This window comes from Ixodes scapularis, unplaced genomic scaffold, assembly GCF_016920785.2.
Source record: "Ixodes scapularis isolate PalLabHiFi unplaced genomic scaffold, ASM1692078v2 PGA_scaffold6__148_contigs__length_123643588, whole genome shotgun sequence".
Taxonomy (NCBI): domain Eukaryota; kingdom Metazoa; phylum Arthropoda; class Arachnida; order Ixodida; family Ixodidae; genus Ixodes; species Ixodes scapularis.
Window position 1 is genome coordinate 4,798,555 of NW_024609881.1, and position 16,310 is coordinate 4,814,864.

The 16,310-nt window shown below is 46.1% G+C and overlaps 1 protein-coding gene across 1 annotated transcript in view; it reads right to left on the reverse strand.

Moving 5' to 3' along the window:
- The window catches only part of LOC8037775 (myocardin-related transcription factor A), a 238,807-nt gene extending 238,464 nt beyond the window's left edge, over nucleotides 1–343 (reverse strand). The window contains exon 1 of the mRNA XM_040499811.2: nucleotides 255–343. The gene's annotated coding sequence lies outside the window, so the exon portion shown is untranslated. The remainder of the gene's footprint in view (nucleotides 1–254) is intronic.
- Between the last annotated feature and the right edge of the window lie 15,967 nt (nucleotides 344–16,310).

A 16,310-nucleotide genomic window follows, 5' to 3' on the forward strand; every position in this document is an offset into this window, starting at 1 on the left:
GGACTACCGCTGTCGAACGGAGGAGACATCCATCGGCTGCGACCGAACACGTTCGAATGAGAAGCGCCCGTCCACACAACTTTGATATTGCTCAACCTCTGCACTAGGACTAAAGAGCTGTGGGATCGGTCCGAGCTCGGCTGGTTCAAGTTGGCCCGCGCGGACCGTTTGGCAGCGACGCTTTCGAACTGCGACCGATCGGATCGAAGAGTTTCGACAGAAGACGCCGGACAATGCCAGAAAATGTCACGTACCTCGGTTGGTCTTCTAGTTGTCGGAGTAAATACACACACATTTCCTTTTCACGGGAGTCCTCTTCCGACGGCCGCCATCACAATATTCCGGATGTTGCTGTTAGTCACGTGTCGGAGCATGCGCAGTCCGCCTGTTCCGGCCAATCGGAACGCTCCTCTGGTTTCGGTTTCGGTGTTTTGCTGCTCCGTGCGCTTGTTCTTGCCAGCTGTTGCGCTCGATGCCCCCAACCGCCCCGATACTTAGTAGGTTAAATTTATACTGCGGTTTTTTGTCATTGTTGACGCGCATAGAGTGACTGAAGACAATTTATCATATCATGAACTGAGGCAATGTACAGAATGTCACGGGGATCCAACAGCTGCTGTACGAAGATGGGGTAATTTAGCGCGAGACTGATTTACCTCCACTTATAAATACTTCGTTTAAATTCAAGAACAAAATAACGTCCGGCTAAAAAGAAAAAAACAACAAAACAATATCTTCTCGTGAAACAGCGTATTACCGAATCTCAACTGGACTATTTCTTAGCTTACAAAGAGTTTTAAACCATCGAAAACGAAAATAAACACACATACACACACACATACACAAGGAAGCAAGCCGCTTCTTATCACCCGTTCCTTTTCCAAGGGTCCAAGTCACAAAAATGAGCACCCACAGCGATTGCGAACCCGGTGATGTCACGAACTGCAACCCACCCCAGGCTTCACGATCCGTTGCACTCCAAAGCGGAGCGCCGCGAACCCTACGAGCCGTTTCTGCCTATCACGCACCGACAGCAGTTCACGTGACCTCCAGAGGGCGCGCACTGACACGCGGAACGCGGGGTTACTGGAACGTTTTCAAGAGCCCGGTTGGTCGGGGCAGACCGTGAGCTTCTCTGCGGTCCACCTGACGGCGTGGCGGAGTGCAGCTGACGCGGATAATGCGCACCTATTCTTAGCGGTAGCCTCCCTCGCCCTCCTCGATGGGCTCGCAGCCATTGAAATAACAATCCGCGAGGCTTCGGGGCGGCTGGCTGGCACACATTGCGGTTGGCAAAATATTTGCTAGCGTGACGTCAGCGATGACGTAGCGGCTTCTGGTGGCCAATGGGAACGTGCGCCTGGGCGCCGTAAGCCGGTTGCGACACACGCGCCTGCCGAAACCGCGGCGACTGACGAAGCAGACGAAGTTCGCGAGTCGACACATCCCTGAGTCGGTCGGTCGGTCGGAGCGGCGAACTTGCGGTTAGGTGCAATGCAGCTCGTCACGGCTGGTTGGTTTCGAGACGGAATACGAGGCGTGAAATCGATGACAAAGGTTAGATACGACGTTGCAAGAACCGAAAGTGCGCGGACAAATATTTTCGTTCAAATGCGCATCTATGAGTAAACCCTTCACACCTGGGCTTCCGTGGCTCGGTTTGTAACCAACGGAGGAGGCGGCACGCATGATGTGCTAGGCCTGCCCCAAGATGGCGTGCCTTGATCTGATACGATATATTAGCTTCTGAACGGCATACCAAGGGCCCTGCTCTGTTTACGCAAATATAGTAGGAGAAACACGTTAAAATCGCAATAATTATAATAAAAAAAAACTTGGTTGGTTCGCGGGATGCAGACAATTAGATCCGAAAATAATGTGAATTACATTTAATTCCGATAAAAAAAAAAAAAAACTCTGCGAACGTTGACGAAATATATTTCTAGAATTTCCACAGCGGTTCCTAAGCAGTTGAATAAAGAAGCGTTTACGAGACAGTACAAAATGCTATCGCATGTCAACAACAATCTGCGCAGCGGTTTCGGCAGCAATTTTATTTTATTTTCTCAGTTTTCCTCTTCTCGGGGTTTAATAAAGTTAATAAATAGTTGCTAAATTAATTTATCTGAGGTAAAATGTAGTAAAGGCACACTTATTTAAGGTGAAAACTAACGAAGTTAGTTGTATCTGAGGTAAAATGTAGCAAAGTTACACTTACCTGTGAAGACTAATGAAGTTTGCTTTATCTAAAGTAGAATGTAGTAAATTTGCACTTAGCTTAGCTCAAAAATAGCAAAGTTTTAGCTTCTTCGAGGGATATGTAATTAAATTCATTTAACTAATAAGGCAAAATGTTATTAAGTTACGTTAACTTAAGGTTAAAAAAAATTAGTTACTTCAGGCAAGCTCCACCGTAGCGATACATGCACATGACGCACGGCGCAATAAAAAAAAAAACAAAAAAAAAAAAAAAAACTTGGTACGTTACTAGATTTTCGCACAAATAAATTACCTGCCATACTTTTTCATAATATAACATACTTAGTTTAAGCAGCCGACTAACACTTACGTGCAACTTTTTTTTTTTTTCGTATTATTTATGCACCGAAGCCGAAAAAAAGCCATTTCTTGAGGAAACCCTGAGTAAATGTTGGCGTGCATTGTTTCCAAAATATGAAATTATGAACTAAAACCCCGAGACAAGGGAAAAGACGATGAAGAAAGAGAGGAAAACAGGAGTCGCAAACACAGCAAAAATGTATTGAAAAAATCCTGTTTATTTAAGCTTCAGGTACCTTCACAAACAGAAAAAAAAAGAAGACAGAAAAGGAACACAAGGAAGGGACATACCGTCCGCAACCGTACGTGTGCAACGATTAACTACAAATGGTCTAAAAATATAAAAGAAAAAAAAAGAAAAGAAAAAATATAAAAAGGAAAGTCTACGCCCATACATATTAATGCAAAGGTGCAGGCGAACTGGACCTTTGCATTAATATCCAGCTCGCCTGCACCCTCGCATTAATATTCTAACATTAAAATTGCAGCCATTCACCCTTGTTGGTCTGAGACTGGTGGCAGCTGATAAAACCCGTTTGCTCTACTGACAGGATCAAAAAGTGATCCCACTTTTTAAGAAAGCGACCTTTGTATTCATCGGAGGGGAACCGAGCCCCTGAAAACAGGCTTTGTATCCATCAGAGGGGGGACCTAATCCCCGAAGGTCGTATTTGTTTCCATCGGTGGGGGAAAACTCTGATCTCCCTCTCGTGGCTTCCACAGTGCTAAGTCAAAGTCGAAAGATAAAGCAAATATGTACAGGAAGGCAAGACCCTCCTCGCGCGTTGGCCGCGACGTCACGGAAATGATGGGACGCTATTGGATGCGGAGGTGGCGGAGGGATATATGAATCCCTTTGAGGGGCATTTGCCGCTACCTTCTTGACCTGTAAATGGAGATTTGTGTTCGTCCCTTGTCCCTCTTGTTCTCTTTCTCCAGGGTTTATTTTCAGTTACGCCTATACACGTTTGCAAGTGTGGTCTCAGGGCGCCGCCACCTTGACCAGTGGAGTGCGCTTGAACGCGGCCATCCATAAACTGATTATGACGCCTTAGCAAGGCTTCGCAATCGGGTTAGGACGCGTCCAAGCGCACCCCAGCGAGCAAGATGGTAGCGCCCTAAAGCCGGACTTGCAAACGTGTATAGGGTGTTTTCACTGACGTAATTTCGTCCACCATTTTGTTGTTGCGATCTGTCTGGCGTGTGCCAAACTCGAGCATTTCAAGGATTTACATGCCTTCTCAGATGCGTAGAGCACCGCTGACATCATTTCAACCGGTTACGATGTAATCCTTCAATGTAGTAAATTTGTTTCAAGAAACAAACTAACAACAAAATGGCGGATTGACGTCATGTGCAAACAACCTATTCGCGACTCCAGCAAAACGGACGCCGCCAAGCGGGAAAACCGGGAACCAGCCGGTCCAGGTCGCTCCGCGCCCCTCGGCGTCTCTGGTGGCTTTCGCGGAGACGTGTTGTCGGCGCGGTGGCGAACAATGTAATTTGACGAAGGTCCGAATATTTCTTAAGTTCGCCTGAGTGATCATTAGTGTGGTGAAGCCTCAGTAGATTGTTTTCTTCTATTACGTGTTTGAAAGCCCATTCACTTCACAGCACACGGTCGCGTGCTTTCGATTTTTTGGATGGGGAGGAATCACGGAAAAACTTTTTGATTTCTTGCCTGTCTCGAATCACATTCAAAGTGACGACTGCTTGGTAACTGATACTGGAGGGAACATCAATGTTGCAGTCAAGTGAATGAGAAGGTTCGATAGCTGCTTTTCTTGAGTTTGGTTGTGTTCGGTTAGCTTCAAGTTTGAGCCACCCACGCCGGTCGGTGCGTTGGCTATTCATCTTGGCTGCTTTTCGCCGAAAAAGCCTCTGGACCACACTGAAGGAGTTGGGCTGATTTCGCAATTACTTGATTCAGGAAAACTTGCTCGCTGCAAATGATGGATCAGGGAAATTATCTGTCTTCAAATGATGAATGAGGGAAATTATCTGTTTTCAAAAGGTGGGAGACAGGTCTCGCAACGTTAGATGCTGTCACGGCATTTTGACCTATCGCGCCTCCAATATTTATATTACGAGGACGTCGAAGCCAGCAGCAATATACGTCTACATTGGTCAGGTGGACCGGCCACAAAAAAATACTAAATTTCTCCGTTCAGGATTCGAAGCAAAGTTCAATGCAGAGAGGTTCTGTGTGGACCTTCAATGAAGACTCTCTTCAGTTTGTCTCCGTGCTGCCGGCTATAGAATCATTTGGCTAAGTTTAAGTAGTACGTTTCCGTCTGTCAAATATACTTTTATTCAGCAGCTCACCTAATAGCTAGTCAACTAAGCTCATATTTCAACCCGAAGGATATACTAATATCGCTTTAGTGGGACCCCCCCCCCCCCCCCCCCCCCCCCATAGTATGTAACATAATACATAACCCGCTCGTCAAAATGACTTCTCGATTGCTACTAAAACCTGAATTGAAATACGAGTATCAGCTGCTTAGTGGGGCGCCGGCGGGTTAACATGGTCCTTGGCGCAAGAAGCGGTTGCTTAATTTTCGTAATTTTCCTGCAGCCTGTGTTATTGGCCGAGCAGACGACTGGAGCTGTTTCGTAACGCGGATACGCACAAAAGCTCGATTTCGCGGACAGATAAGTCGCATGGTCGAGGCATGCGAGTTAGCTGAAAAGTTACTCTTTGTGGAACAATTCTATAGTCATCGCCGATTTCCTTAGATGATCAAAACTGATTAGTATATTACCGTCTCTCCGGAGCCCATAGTTTCGGTTTTGAACGAAATCTCCGAAACGAAAGTTTGACACAAAAAGAACAAAAAAAAAAAAAAAAAAAAACACCGGCAAAACAAAACTATGCTTTGCAAGTTTATCTGCACCGGCTACACTTAACCGTCTCAGTTCAAATACCTATGAAATTGGGCATTAAACAAAAGAAAATCTGTTAAACTGAAGGCGCCACCTGTTCAGCCGGCCCGGCCGAGCCGCCGCGACCTGGACTCAGCCACCATGTTTGTTTGGCGGTGGCGCCCCCTATAGGTCGCTGGAGTCGCGAGTTGTGGGTTTTGTGCAGGTCGGGACACCGGATCTCCAACCTGGAAGCAGAAGTCGCGTACACTGGGATGTGCCTGATGAAAAAGTACGTCGACCCGCACCGTTTTGAGCGTCTCGCCACTATGCCAGTCGGCTGGCATCGCAAGACTTTGCTGAATGACTACAGGATATTCGCCAAGGATTCACTACTGACTGCGAACTCTTGGGGACAATCTGTGGACAGCCTTTCTTGGTGGGAATTCTTTTATTGTTCACTTCTCTTCACACATTGGCAAGTTCAATGTTGCGTTTCGAACCTCGAGACAAATAATACACCCCAATCTTGAATCTAAGATGTTATTTTCGTCAGTATTGTCAAGGGTAGCTATAGTTCGGTGAATAATCCATTCGCGGTTAAATTCACAGAGCCAACCAGGAAATGTTTATCCAATAACTTGGAAGTTCTGCGAAAATGTAAAACCTTTTAGACAAGACATAGTCTCGGCTATGAATGGGTTGTCAGTCGCTGTATCAGATCCTAATAAAAAGACTGCGCCTTGTGCCTTCATCATTAAATAGAATGTCTTCGATAGTGGATTCGTCTTTTAAGTGGGATTATATAAACTTTCGGAAAATAGCTTCGGTAAAAAAGGGCTGGAAGAAAAAGACGCATTTATCCTGGTAACAGATAAGTCGGGTAAGTTTGCGGTTCTGTCAATGTCAATCAATGGGTTTCGTAAAAAGCCTACCTTAGCAGTTTTGGGTTTGTTCAAACCTTTCGACGGGAGTTTAATACGAATATACAAGGAAGTTTTCGCAATTCTAAAAGACTGAGTTTCCCTCGTTGGTTTCCAAGTTGCATGGTAGGTCAAGCGACATGTTTGGTATTAAGTTTTCCCAAAATACATAAAGTAGACATGCTTCTCCAAGTCGTGGTCAATGAAAACGATGCTTGGCAAGTACTTATTTCTTAATTCCTTCAGAAAACCCTGTCAGTCTTGGAGGTCAGGAGCCTTTCATCCCTTCGGGGTTTTGATGACTTTATTACAGAACTACAGCCCTTTCATGAAAAGAAGTGCATGGTATTCTCAATAGACACGAAGGACCTTTATTATTCACTTGATCCAAAAGTGTAATGACTGAAGCCGACTCACAGTAAATTAGTTATATTTACACTCGCATGACAGATGACCCCCAGCGTCATACACTGCCCCGTTCTCAAGCAGGCTTCTTCTTCATCGTCCTTGCGGCTTGACACCAGCAGGGTGCAAGACGGATTGATGATCATCACATCTCTTCGCCCTTAGTCGCTGTCGACGCCGTATCGACACACAGGTCGTCGTTCTCGGAAAGAGCGACACGGCTGTGGCGAACCTTGCTGTTCCGACGATGTTGCAACCGGCGGTGGCTGCATTGGTCGGTGCTGCGGTGTTGAATGCGGCTTGCTATGACTTGGCTGAGTTTTAGACGGTAGCTTGAAGGACTGGTTTATTCCAGGCCTGGTGGACGGAGGTGTACTCGCCCATGCCTTCCTTACGTGATCTGCATGACGCCGATGTGTCACGCCATCAGATGTCTGCACCTTGTACATCACATGTCCCAGACGTTGCAGGACTCGGGCTCCTAACCACTTAGCGCCCACCCCGAAGTTCCGCACATACACAAAATCCCCACGACTAAACACTCTCTTTGGTTCACTGAACGCGCAGTAGCCATCCGCGTGGCTGTCTGGGTGAAGCTTGTCCAGTGGAGACTGTAATTTCCGTCCTAACATTAGCTCCGCCGGAGTCTTCCCGGTACCAGCGTGAGGAGTTGAGTGTTGTTTAAACAAAAATCTTGACACCTTGCATGCCACTGTTCCTTCCTCTTGCTTTTTGAGGGCCATTTTTAGTTCCTGAACCATTCGCTCAGCCCTACCATTGCTAGCCGGATGATAAGGAGCAGTCTGCATACTTTTGATTCCATTGATCTTCAAGAATTCTTGCATTTCTTGACTCACAAAGGCTGTTCCATTATCCGACACGACTAGGTCAGGTGGTCCATATGACGCGAATAATTTGCGCAGCTTTTCGATGACCATCGACGAGCTTAGTGACGGTACAATTTCCACTTCTGCCCAGTTGGAATATGCGTCCACGACCACAAGAAAGCACGCTCCGTTTACTGGCCCAGCGAAGTCGATATGGATTCTGCTCCACGGCCTATCAGGCTTGATCCAGAAATGAGTGGGCACCTGGGGCTCACTCTGTCGGTTATGTTGACATTTTCTGCAGTGTTTCACAAAGGAATCGATGTCCTCATCGATTTTTGGCCACCAAACGTAGGATCGAGCAATTGCCTTCATGGCCGTTATTCCAGGATGGTTCCCATGCAACAGCTGCAACACCTCCATTCTCAACGACTTGGGCAGAATCACTCTGTTCCCCCATACTATGCAATCTTGCTGGATCGAAAGTTCCTGGCTCCTCACCTTGTACACGTGGTACTCCTCAGATAGGTATTCTTGCGGCCAGCCATGGCGAATCCACTGCATGACCGTGGACAGGTGAGGGTCTTTACTAGTCTCTCTGGCCACGTCCACTGCATTTACCGGCGGGAACTGGACAGCTTCGAGGAGTAGAACATCTCCTGGAACTTCTGCTTCTTTCCGGGTGACCGGCATCGGCAGCCTGCTGAGGCCGTCTGCATTTCCATGGTCCTGGGTTCGTCGGTATTCCAGGGTGTACGTGTAAGCCGACAGCATGAGCGTCCACCGTAGCATTCGCGGGGAAAGCACGAAAGGAATCTGCTTCTGGTGTTGAAAAATACCGAGGAGTGGTTTGTGATCAGTTATTATGACAAATCTTCTTCCACAGAGATACTGATGAAAATGGCGGACGCCAAACGCAATGGACAACGCTTCACGGTCGATTTGAGCATAGTTCCTTTCGGTTTTGTTTAGCGTCCTTGACGCGTAGGCGATGGGCAACTCGCGACCCTCTTTATCGCGATGTGATAACACTGCCCCTACGCCGACTGACGACGCGTCGCATGACAACACCAGTGGGACCTCTTTCTTCAAATGAGTCAGCAGAGAATTTGAGGTTAGCAAGTCCTTAAGGCCATCAAACGCTTTTTGGTGTTTTGCTTTCCATTCCCATGCTGATCCATTGTCTAGAAGTCTGTGTAACACTTCTGCTACCTCAGAGCGTCCCTTCAGAAACCGGTTATAAAAATTTACCATACCAAGAAACGCTTGGAGCTCCTTCTTGTTGGTAGGTGCAGGCGCTTGGTGGATGGCTTCCACCTTGGCCTGGCTTGGGTAGATTCCGTATCTGTCAATCTTGTGTCCTAGGAATTCCAGACTCTCGACGTAGAACTCGCACTTGGAGGTGTTCGCGCGTAGTCCGGCTTTTGACAGTCTCGTTAGCACCTCGATGAGCACCTGGTCGTGTTCTTCCGTTGTTTCGCTGGCGATCAAGATGTCATCTAGATACGCCACCACCTGCGGAACACCTGCTAGCACAGTGTCCATGGTTCTTTGGAACAACCCTGGCGCGACAGAGATTCCATAGGGCAGCCGCCTAACCTTGTACAGTCCCTTTACTGTGTTGATCGTTGCAAGCCCTGCTGCCGCATCGTCGAGCACTAGCTGTTGGTAGGCTTGAGTTAAATCTAGTTTGGTGAAGACTCGGCCATTTCCCAGTCTTGCAAAAAGCTCTGTGCTGGTTGGCAAAGGATAAACATTGTCTCTCACCGCCTGGTTTACTGTGCTCCGATAATCCCCACAGATCCGCAAGGATCCGTTCTTCTTTCGCACCACTACTATAGGCGTGGCCCACTCAGCATACTGCGTAGGTTCTAGGATGCCTTGTTCCTGCAGCTTGTCTAGTTCTGCGCACACGTCATCCTTAATAGCAAAGGGTACACTCCGACATTTCAAGAACCTTGGCTGTGCACCTTCTTTCAGCTCGATGCTGATTGGCGGTAGGGCAGCTCCTGGAAAAGACTCTCCAAACACGTCTGGAAATTTCGACACGACGCTCTCGTGGGCGTTGGTCACTATGTGCAGACCCACCACTTGGATCCCTAGAGACGAAAACCAATCTCGGCCCAGTAACGTGCTTCCCTTATTCGCAACGACCAGCAACGGAAGCACTAGACTCTTCTTCTTGAAGTTCACGGGCACCATGGCTTTTCCCAGCACATCAAGTCCCTCTCTCGTCCACGTGACTAGCTTTGTTTCGGAATCTTCGAGATGGACACTTTGATGCGCTTTCAACTTGTTGAACTCTTGCACGGAAATGATAGACCGCGCAGCCCCCGAGTCGACTTCCATTGTGACGCTTTCACCAAGTATTTGCACAGTCACCAAGATTCGTTCTGGTGAGCTTTTAATCTGCTTTATGTTTAAAAGCTCGTCGTACTCATGTTTTGGATACATTGTCACGTTCGAACAATCTTCCACATGGTGACTGGATTGTCTGTTCCCCTTAGCCTTGCAAACTCGAGATATGTGCCCTTTTCCCGAGCAGGCGAAACAAATCGCGTTCTTGAACTTGCACCGACCTGGATCGTGATAGCCCATGCACCGATGACAGCGCGATGAAGCATCCACTTTTAGTTGCATGCCTCTCTCCTTGCTTGGTGTGCTGACTCGCGCGGTTACGTCTTCTTTGCTTTCTTTATCGCTCCGCTTGCTACCGATGTCTTTTTGCTGCTTAGTTGTGACCTCTGCCGTGATAGCTAAGTCATACGCAGCCTCGAACGTCAAACTTTTTTCCGCGAGTAGTCGTTGCTGAACTACCGCGTCAGCGACTCCGAAAACCAGTCTGTCACGGAGCATGATGCTTAGTGGCAACTGAGCGTCACTAAAACCGCAGTTTTCAGCCAATTTACGTAGTTCCGTAACGTAGCTGGCAACCGATTCGCCGTCGTGTTGGTCCCGCTTCGAAAAGACGTACCTTGCGTAGAGTTCGGATGGCCTGGGGTTGACGTGGTTCTTGACAGCGTCGACGATGGTCCTGTAGTCCACACTCGGTGGTCGAAGGGGCCTGACGAGAGTCGATATCAGCGAGTAGGTGTCCTGGCCACAACAGCTGAGCAGTGCGGCCCTTTTGTCGATGTCGGTAACCAGCTTGTTCGCGGCGCAGCATAACTCGACTCGTTCCACATATTCTTCCCATGAAGAACCCTTGCCAAGATCGAATTCACCGATTTTTGCGCCGAAAGCCATTGGTTCGTTCCTTCGTCGCCAATGTAATGACTGAAGCCGACTCACAGTAAATTAGTTATATTTACACTCGCATGACAGATGACCCCCAGCGTCATACACTGCCCCGTTCTCAAGCAGGCTTCTTCTTCATCGTCCTTGCGGCTTGACACCAGCAGGGTGCAAGACGGATTGATGATCATCACAAAAAGCATGAGTCAATTTCTTGTCGGCAATCTGGTCCATTCCAGCTTCAGTCATAGTCTGGAATTGCAGTTTCAGATTTCATCGGAATTCTGGAGTTGTACCTTTAGGCAACGGTAGTCCGCATTGGCGAACAAAATTACATTCAAAAGCAAGGAGTCTGCATTGGGACGGGCGGTTGCCCTGGTTTTTCCAGAAACTTACCTGAGTGTTCTGGATTGAGAATTGCAAGAACATATCCAAAACACGGCCCTGGTGTTGTTCTCGTAAGGCGTTATGCTGACCTCCTAATTTGCACCACAGATTCGGCTTTGGCAGCTTCAGTTGAAACCTCAGTCTATAAACGAGCTCCAGGGTGTTCTTCCTTGAGAGACCAAGCGACGGTTGCCTGCAATTGTTTTATTTAATGCTAAAGAACCTTGACTCTTTGTGCTGGGAATAGGCAAGACATGCCGTCGAAGCCACCTTTTAAAAGTTGTCACCCTACAGGTGTGAAGGCATTGTTCGGAATTTAATGAGCAATGCAATCAGTAAACCTTTTTTCCGTTCGATAGGGAGTGCCCTACAGCGGCTTTTAGATCGCTTTCATATGGAAGAATAAGTTGAATAACTAATCCCCCCCCTCCCCCCAAACGAAAAAAAAAAAAAAAAAAAAAAAACGGATAGGACAGGGAAAAGGCGGCGAGTGGTTTTCTCTTCTTTTTCACAGAATTTCCCCTAACCTTAGGTCTATCGGCATCAAGTACGAAGTCAGCACAGTATTTAGGAATGATTTTAAACTAAATCGTTTAAACCCGTTTTTTTTTTTCCGGGAAAATATTGGTTGTAACAAGAAGCAGAGAAAAGTAGATCGAATTGTGTATCTGAACTGGTGTAGAAGGTTCTGTTTGATTGTGGTCTGCGTCACATAGGACAAACAAAACATTGCCTAAATGATCGATTGTGGTCATATGTTCGTAAATGATCGTAAGTGCAAGAACAACGATCCGTACATGGAGGTGTCGAAAAATCTAATTGAGCGTAGAAGTCCACGACGGTGGTATTGTCCAAAAGAGGTCATAAGCGGTTGTTAAAAGAATCCCTCACAATTATTCAGCACGGAAATGCGCTAAACAGGCACTTCCTCGGTTTAGACAGAGTTGGAAAGGTTTCTGGATATTTGACGCATTTAAATTGTTGTTTTTGTTTTTGTGCACGAACCAGCTTTTTGAACCCTTGTTTAGTCTCTCTTTTTTGTTTCCACGTTCACAACTTCCCCCCCCCCCCTTCCCCCTTTTTTCCCCATTTTTTTTAGCTTTTGTTTTTTAGTCCGGCAGTGACTGACTATTTCGACGTCGACCATCAAAATCTCTGAAAAATAATGTCGACATCTATGACGTTACTTCTGTAAAAGTCAAAATAGTGGCTATCTTATTTCGACGCCCCCCTTCAGTGCAGCATGCAGCCTTGGCAGTAAGCCGTTTTGTGGTTCCGTTCTGTTTAGTTTCTGATGGTGTCGTCGGTGTTGTGTTGGCGTTTTGACGGATAGTTTCGCTCCTAATTGGCAGTGGAAATGTCTTACACCGTGTGTGTGGCACTGGCTCAACAGTTTATCCTTTCAGACGTGACTACACGTTCTGATCGTCCCGAGCTCGCATCTCGGCACGCGTCTCACCGAATTTACAACAAAGGTGCGCTGGGTATCACTTCCTTTTCCTTGCACGTAACAAATGGAAGTCCGTACACTACGTGACACAGAGAAATTTGACACGCTTTTTGTGCCTTCATATCGTGCGAGCAAGTTGCATCTGGCTCCCGACATTTTTAACCGGATTTCGTGCGTTCGTTGTTTAGTTTAGATTTACTCTTCATGTATGACGAGCAGGTTAACTACGAAACAATCGGGATGTTAAATAAAATGTGAGTGCAAACACTGCCTCCTCAATGTTTCTTGACTGTTTAATAAAGCTTGAATTAGGGCGAGTTGGTTTTTCGCCTTTCGTGTGCAAGTGACGTCCTACTTCGTCCTATATTGCAAACCTTAGCAGCGCAGAACAAAAAATTTATTTCTTGACTTTTGCGAACAAAGGTTCTGGCGCGGTTGTACGAAATACACGCATTTTCCAATCAACTGCAAATTTTATGACACGGCATTCAGCTCCTTTGTCTATATAAATAATGAAAAGCAGCGATGCCACATTTTGTAGTGTTAGGCACAACCAAGCAAACGTTACTTTCGGACTGATAGCTGATGTACTTTGAGGTCTTTTTGCATTCCACAAAACTGACATCCCCCAATTTTTTTTTAGCCAGGCAATTTAGCCTGGTGTCAGAAGACTACCTAATCAACATTTTGCTACAGCATCACGTATATTTTTAATAAAGTAAAAATGCGATACTGCTCAAAACCGAAACCGAACTGGGGAGGAAGAAATATAGAGGAGAGCGCTGCCAAAGATCACGTGACTGTGCAACTTAAAAAAAAAAATCTTATTTGCAGTTTTTTAGAAGGTACAAAAATGGGTATCATATTTTATGTCCATTTAAATATTGAGTGTGTGCCTTTGATGACCGACGTCTTTGATTATCTCTGGCGGTTGGGTCTAAACCATAGAAAACGGCACGTGACCACGGAGAAGAGAGTCGGTCGGCGGTTCTCGGGCGGAAAGAAAACGAATTTCGAGCCGCAAAGTGTGTTCTGGGTAGTTGGGCTCTCTTGTGTCATGCAGAAATAAAAACCTTGGCGAGCATAAATACCCTGTCAGTGTCCCTAGGCCATAAGAACAGCAGTCGACTGCATGACATTTGTTTTTGGAAAAACTGTGTCAAACCACGGCTGTCTGCAAGCGAGATGATATTTTTGACTGCCACCTTCGATCGCTCCCTAGTCTGGACTCCGAAGCTCCAAAGTTCTAAGTTGGAGACGTCAAGATAAAGACAATATTTTGACGGGGGACAGCAAAAAGATTTTGAAAATAATTTCACTTCTTCAGAAAGTGGCATCCCGGATGTCAAAATAATATTCAAAATTATTTTGAAAGTGGACGTTACTTCCCTAGTCCATATATGTAGTTAATCGTTTATATTAGTGCTGGCACTCATAATTTAACGAAAAAGCTGTTCCTTTTGTGTGTTCATTTTCTCTCTTTTCTGTCTGTGAAGGTGCCTGAAGGCTATATAAACAGGATTTTTGTTAATAAATTTTATCTCTGTTTGAGAACCCTGTTCTTCCTCTTAATCTCAGGGTTCGCGTTCAATCATCACCAGCTCGTTGGCGCCCTAACATTGTTAAAAAATCATAATGCAGCATGCGACTCTGTACCTAACACGAAGGCACGACTCTGTGCCTCCATGTTGGACATGCAGCCGCACGTGTGCATAACCAATTCGCGTTGAACCCGTTCGGGATATGTCATTCGTTACCAGTTAGACCGCTGCCCACCTTTAGCAGAACATTCTTAGTTTCGAATGTTAGCACGGAAAAATGTGCGTGGACAGCGTAACAGGATGACAAAAAACTGACATGCGCAAAAAGACAAAAAAATCTTAACAATATTACAGACATGACTAAATACTGCTCAAGCTTTTTGCCTTTCTATCATCCCCAGTAGGCAGTTAATCATCCAGCGAAGGATCTCCCAGAGACATCTCAGTGGGAAGTTTTCGGGATCATACGATCTGTATGTCCCATGGAGGTTCTAAAGACTAACGAAGGTGGAGTCTGCCAAGTCGGGAACTCTTTCGGACATCCTTGGATTGTTGTCTGGGGCTAGCGCGTGAATCACCGGTGTTTTAACCTAAAAGCCTCGGGCCATGCCTCCTCTCTCTCCACATGTAAACAAGGCAGCGTGGCATCTATGAAAACGTGCCGATCAGAGATTTACTCCACAAGCCTTTCCAAAGACAAGTTGCGTTCAGCATTGTCAGAGACGAGGGTGTAACGATTAAAGAGGAACTGCTGTCTCATCTGGACCCTCTTCTGTGTGTTTATACGTCACTTTTGTCACTGTCGAAGATGATCCCGTCACGTTAGCAGGGATGCCGGTGAGAGGCTATGGCCTCAAACCCAGTGAGTAAGCTAGAAAAAGGTTTGCTTGTCCCTGGGGCCGAGTATTTCTTCCAAAGACTGAGAAACGGAGGGAGAGGAGGAGACGAGAGGGCACGTCAGAACGCCGAGCGCTGATTGGAATTATTAGTGCGTCGTCGGACAACGGAATGCAGGCAAAGCTATCTGCCTTTGTCTCCACTGCGCTCGTTGAACGAGTTAGAATGCAGAACGCCGGCATCCGGCATTTGGCTTTTGCATTCCATCGTATTCGAGTGCAGTGGAGGCAAAGGCAGCTAGCTTTGCCTCGGGCTATGGGCCATTTGTCGAAAGACAATTCATAGCAGGCCAGTTCGTCACATAGGACATTTCGTCATAGGTCAATTGGTAGCGGTGTTTCTCCGTACCATTTTTCTAGTGACGAGCATATTGCTCCTAAATGAAAAACCTCAAGTGAGGTACTACCGACACAAATGTTTGGAGTCTCTTTTAATAGCTGGTTGAATCATTGCTACTTTCTCAATAGTAGGGATGCCGCGAACTTTTTTCGAATCGAAGTTTCGATGATCGAATCAAGCGGTTCGAGAGGTTCGAAAGATTTCGATTTTTCGAACTGTCTATATCGTGAAATTCGACGGAGGTCGAATTTTCGAACTTGTTAAGCTAAGAAGTTCGACGCTTTTCGAACCGTCGAACTTATTACGCTAAAAAATTCGATCTTTTTCGAACTTTCGAACTTATTGCGCTGCTAGGTTCGATGCTTGTCGAACTTTCGAACTTGACTGACCAAAAAATTCGATATATTTCGAACTTTCGAACTTATTTATCAAGAGAATTCGAAAAGTTTCGAACTTTCGAATTCTGAAAAGTCAGAAGTTCGACGAACTTCGAACTTTTAGGGTAAAAGTTTGACGTTCGTCGAACTTCGAAAGACCGGTGGGCGGTTTCATTTGATTTCAAGTAGTGGACTACATTCGTAATTTTTTTTCTCGAACTTTTACACGCGGTGTTGCGTTCCTTACGAAAGACAATGTCGTTTATTTCAATTTTCTGGCATGCTTAGGTTTAAAGAAATAAATCCCCGAAGGGGCGAGGAAGGACGACGGGTTTTTGACGATTATCGTTTGTGCCAGATTTGAAGCACGCTGCAGCCGGAGCTATTTATGGTAGACATGTTATACTTTTTTAAGAATGATCTATGTATAGCTTAGGTAAGTGCCGTCTTAAGATGTGATTATTGTTATTCAACGTGAGTTTCGAAGAAATATCCAAACATTTATC